The following is a 5,996-nucleotide window of genomic DNA, read 5'->3' on the forward strand; positions in this document are numbered from 1 at the left end:
GGGACCCACAGCCATGGGCAGAACTTCCGGGCTTCCGCCCGCCCCGCGCCGCCCCGGAACCAAAGTCGCCGGGAGAACTTCCGGGATCCAGGCGGCAACTGCGCCGCCGCCGAAAGTCGGTTCCAGCTCGCTGTTGCCAGGGATACGGCTTCCCCTCCCTCCCGCTGGGTCCACTGCAGTTTTGCTGGAGCGTAGATTGCGGTGTCGAGACGCGTCTTAATGGTTTAGGGCTTGAGTTGTTTTTATCGTTTCTTTTTTGGGCAAGGGGCGTTATAGAAAGTAATTGAGGCAGAAAGCTGCCCATTTGACCACTTCAGCTACATACTTACAGGTGTGTAGAAAGTTAGCTCCAGTGGAAAAGCGTTATCTTTTTCTCTGTTGTATGCTCAGCATCCTGAACATGACACAGGGTAGGTGTTCACTCTCTCTTTCTTGAGGTGTAATTTGCATAACGATAAAATTCACCAATTTTAGCCGTACAAGTCTGTGAGTTTTAGCAAATGTGCATAATCATGTAATCACCACCATAATCTTGATTTAGAACTTTTCTATCAATACACCCAAATCATACTTTTGACACTATTATGTTATTTTTAAATTTTTAATTGTTGATTGCTCATACATGGAAACGCAATTGATTTTTATATATTGACCTTGCTAAATTCCTTTATTAGTTCTAGCAGATATTTTGAAGATATTAGTTTATATCCTTTGACCTTGCCAAATTCATTGATCAGTTCTAGCAGATATTTTTGAAATTACTTGGGATCTTCTATATAAGCAATGTCAGTTTGCCCCATTTTTTTGGCGGCAATAACTTCAACTTCAATAATCACTTGGTAAGGTGGTATCCACCAGGTTGTTTATTACCAGTATGAACTCCTGAATTTTTATTTTATTCAGTACAAATTCATGAATTTGTATTTATTCAGAATTATTTATTTATTATCCACTAGGTTATTTATTGCTAGTATGAATTCATTTTAATTTTGTTGTATGCATTTATCTTAATTAATTTATATATTACATTACCCTTTTTTTAAAAAATATATTTTATTGATTTTTTACAGAGAGGAAGGGAGAGAGATAGAGAGTTAGAAACATCGATGAGAGAGAAACATCGATTAGCTGCCTCCTGCACATCCCCCACTGGGGATGTGCCCGCAACCCAGGTACATGCCCTTGACCGGAATCAAACCCGGGACCCTTCAGTCCACAGGCTGACGCTCTATCCACTGAGCCAAACCGGTTTCGGCTACATTACCCTTTTTAATATTTTAAATGAAATATGTTGAAATATTTACATTTCTTTTTTAATATACTTTTTACTATTGATAGTACTACAGTATTTCCCCTTTCCCCCTTTAACCACCATCCTCCCAGCCCCTACCCACCCCTTGAAATATTTACATTTTAACGGGTCATCTGGGGCCCCCTGCTTTAGAGCCACCTCTGATCCTTGTGATACTGTGAGTCTACCTTTCTACAGAATGCTGAACATGATTTTCTTCTGGTGTGCCCCTCCCCTCAGATTTGGGGGAAGAGGGGAGATATGTATAAATTAAGAAAAATTGTACAAATCAATTAAACTCTGGATCTTTCCTACTCAGCTATGAAATTGTGAAGCATGAGAGTTGGCACTGCCCACCTGGTGGCATTGTGGTGGAAAGATGTAAGAGAAGATATGTGCAGCTCATTGGACACTGACCTGCTTCACGGTATTAGTATGATTTGTCTTCCAACGCCAAAATGATGAAGGAAAAGGTTTCCAGTTCAAAGTGTATGCACTCATTTCATTTCTTTTACATCACCTCTGAAATAAGACGCATTGACCCATCCCTCTGGCCAGGTTGAGAGGTGAATTGGACAATAAAGGGGCCACATACTAAGCCTAACAAGCTCGGGGAGGCCTGTATGGTGGGCCTTACATACTTAGAGACCTATAGTAGCCACATAGGATGTGTAAAATTAAAACTTCCTAACTAAAAGCAAGTCATGACAGGTAGTCATGTCCTAGGCTGGTATCTTCCTTGATGAAGGAAGCTGAGCCTGTCTATGCCTTTTTGCATCTAAGATAACATACCTTTGGAATGTCAGAGTGATCCCCTTTTCCCCAGGCCTCTCAGGGCACAATCTCCCACCAGAGCACGAGACCACAGAACCCCTCATTATTATCTTGTTGCCCAAATGCCATCTCTATGTACCGTAAATGTTCATTGTTAAATATCCTATGCCCACCAATGTAAAAGAAGTATATCTCTCTCCATTTTACTCTTTATTCAATCTCAGATTTCTCTACTTTGCTTTCTCTCATCTCCCTATAACCCCCTCCCTTTCTGTCTCCTGCTTTGATTGTAAGGTATAAAATAAGCTACAAAGCTGCCATTCACCAAAGCATTTTCTCAACCCATTGAGATTTTGCTTCCTGGCAATTGTCAGTTTGGCTCAAATAAATTAATAAAACTGTCTACAGATTTGGAGGTTTCTTATGTCAACATGACCTTCACCACCTTTCCACACTGTCCTCCCTGGTGCTGTTGGCCTACAGGCTGCTGTCCTCATCAAACTAGGCTAAGAAATAGATCCAAGAAAAATCTATTGGAACCCAGATCTTTTACTGTCAGGAAGGTGAAATAGCATGCTGGATAATATTACAGAAGACCTATAAAAATGTTTGTTAGTATTTACCCACAAAAATCTGAAAAATAGTTAAAGCTGGAATAAGCTATAATTTTTCAATTAAGCTTGAAGGGACTAGAAGTAACATAACACTGACAACTAATCTGCCTTCCTACTCACTTAATTACCTCAGTGGGAGCAGCTGCTTATTGTACCCATTGGTAACTGGGTTCTTCATTTTGAGAACTGTTCCTTGTAACATATCACCTATTATTTTTAGCTTTGCATTGAAGAGGAATATGATTCAAGGAAACGGCCAGAGGGAACATAAAATTTATTTCCAGGATAAGCGAATTTTATTTTCAGCCTTCAGGAAAAACCAGTTCTAGGCTCAGGTAGATGTAGTTTCTCTGGGAGCTTATTTGAAACGTAGCAGCAGTAAGGTACCTATTATGCATAAAATGCATTTATTCTTGAAGTGATTGCTGTGATTCAGCATCTTTCTTAAAAACACACATAATACAATCAATTAAAATGCTGATGCTGTTATTGATCTGCTGGCTCTGAGTAGCACACTTGCCTTTTTGATCAGCTGTTGCAGCCTCAGCAGCAGGGGTGCAGTGGTGGCTCCAGGAAAGGCCACTGATGGATGTTGAACTTCACCCTGTGATTTCACCACAACCCCTTTTCATATGTTAGTTTGATGGGCCAGGGAACGAAATCTTTATCAAGAGCTCTAATGATTAAAGCACTTCTCATATTTGTCACATTTGCAGATGGTGCTGTGTTGAGTATTCGTATTCACTTTCTCCTGCATAAAACTCAGCAGCATAGTTCTCCGTCCTTCCTCCCAGCAGTTGTCAAAAAGAAGCCACACAGAACTGAATCTAATATCATGGAATTCACATTTTGATCCTTATTTAGGAAGTTAGGCTGAGACAAAGTAAAACATCTAACTCTGTGTATATGTGTGTGTGCATGATTACATGTGTGTTCACATGCACTTCTATATCATATATTAACCACCAATAAATGAAGCAATAGGCTCTTCTTGTTGGCGCTAATCTCGAAGACTTCAGAGGGCCCACATTTTCAATAAAAACACACTTCTTATATAATCTTAACATGAAGGAATAAACACTAGGTTGAATTTCAATTCCCCAGCAATAGCTTTGAGAATTTGGAAGAGGCACCTAAACAGTTTTAGTTGTAGACTTTTCATCACCAAAAAACGAGATATTAGAATTAGATAAACTTTCCTGTTTCTCTCAGCTCCAGAAATGTGGTTTTGATCTAGTGAGTACATTTGCTTATATTTTATCTTTTATTTAATTTGTGACTCATATTTTAATGTCCTCTCAGAGGGACAATAATGTGTTTAGGGGTAGTCAAAAATCTAGGATTTATGTAGGTTTCAAATAATATTAAGACAAATACCTCTCATACATTTTTTTAAATGAAAAGTTTTCTCCAAAATAAAATTAGAGAATGCCCCCCTAGAAAGATGGCCATGTGAAATCACCTGATTAGAAGCCTTGGTGACTTCATTCCATGAAATATCCTCCTTTACCTACAACACACAGGCTCCATCAACCTCAGTTCAACCTCTTGGCTAGATTAGTCCCTATTTCTCAGTTATTCTTGGGGAATTGTATAAGAGAGAAAAAATCTTTCCTCTGCCCTCTTCGGGTAGGGGTCTGTAAATGAGACTGACAAAAGACGGATTAACAGGAGAAAAGGTATACAATCATATTGTTAATATTTTATTTTTTCCCCATAAATGGAGGCCTTCATAGAAAATAAATGAAAACCCAAAGAAACAGTCCAGTTGGGTGTTGGGGCCTCATATACAATTTCAACAAAAGGCAGTCAGTTGTGGGGATGTGAGAAGACAAAGGTAGTGAGGTTTTGGATTCTAGTGGTGGTACATGTTGGAAAGATAAATATATGAGGAAACTAATGGAAGCGAAGGGTTATTCAGTAAGGTTTCATTTGTACAGATGTGTCTTGGCACCATCTCCATCTCCGGTGATAAGGACTGTTCTTCCCTTCCTGGTATGAGAGGGGACACCTGCAGAAGGGGAAACTTATTTCCTGCTTTTAGACAGGGGAAGGGCAGAGAGCTATTTCTGTGTCTGCTGTTCCTTAATTGCCAACAGCACAAAATAATCTTTATGCCAAATGACACTTTTGGGATGGCATATTCTGATGCCCTTCAACTGTGTATTATCTATGGAAACTGAAACTTCAACAGTGCATTCTACTAGAAGTGTCTGTGATGATGGAAAAGTTCTCTGTGCTGTGTAATATGGAGGCCCCTAGTCACATGTGTCTATTGAGCACATGAAATGTGGCTAGTGCCACTGAGGGGCTCCATTTTAAATTTTATTTAACTTAAATTTAAATAGGCACATGTGGCTAGTGTCTACTGTAGTAGACAGTAGTGCTCTAGAATTTCAGGAATCTAAACAAACGGAAAATATTAAGTTAGCTTTGAGCAAGAGAAATTTTACAATGTGCTGTATCATGTACTGCACCCAATACTCCAGGCCACCTTTCATTCTAGGATGTTGCCTTTTAGTTTAATATTTGCCCGGAGTGCCCTCTACTGTCTCTAAGATGACTGTGTTTTAAAATGTCCTCAATGTGAGCAACTTTGGATGACAATTGGTTCTATAAACCCTGTAAATCAGCCCGGGACTAACCATTGTTATCAGATAGGTCTGTAGTTAAGTCTGATCCTTAAAATTTTATTTAAGCAAAACTTCTGCTGAAGCTAAGTTAGAAATTAACCTAGAAGACAATTATGGAATTATAGCTTGGTAATAATCCGCTCTGGATTCCTGATTCACCGTTGTTTCTGCTAAATCTCTTCTTCCTTGCAGAGGTACTATCTTTAGGCATTGCTGAGAGCTGATGTCTAACATTCACATTTATATTCTGTGTTACAGTGAAAATAGCCAGGTGAGCCAGGACTAGACTTGTGGCAGGTCTGTGGCAAAATGAGAGCAAGGAACTTAAGTCCACCCCAGGAAATGAGGAAACCTAACAAAGAATCTTAAGGAGAGGATTAGAACCTCTGTTTGGTTTGTGAACATAACAATTTTATGGGTCTGAATTATTTCTTATCATTGAAGAGGAGGAGGAGGTGGAGAGGGGAGGGAGGGAGGGAGGGAGGGAGGGAGTGAGGGAGAGAGAGAGAGAGAGAGAGAGAGCCAGGCTAATTTTGTTTAGTGGATATGATACAATTACATTCAAAACAGTATTTGGCATAGCTAACAAACTTACTTGGGGAGAAAAATGATGCAGCAGGGTTTGTGGAGGAAAGTCATTTACTTACTGGGCAGGCAACATGAATCACTAAGTAAAGATCTGAG

Source organism: Myotis lucifugus, unplaced genomic scaffold (genome assembly GCF_000147115.1).
Source record: "Myotis lucifugus unplaced genomic scaffold, Myoluc2.0 scaffold_33, whole genome shotgun sequence".
NCBI classification, from domain to species: Eukaryota; Metazoa; Chordata; class Mammalia; order Chiroptera; family Vespertilionidae; genus Myotis; species Myotis lucifugus.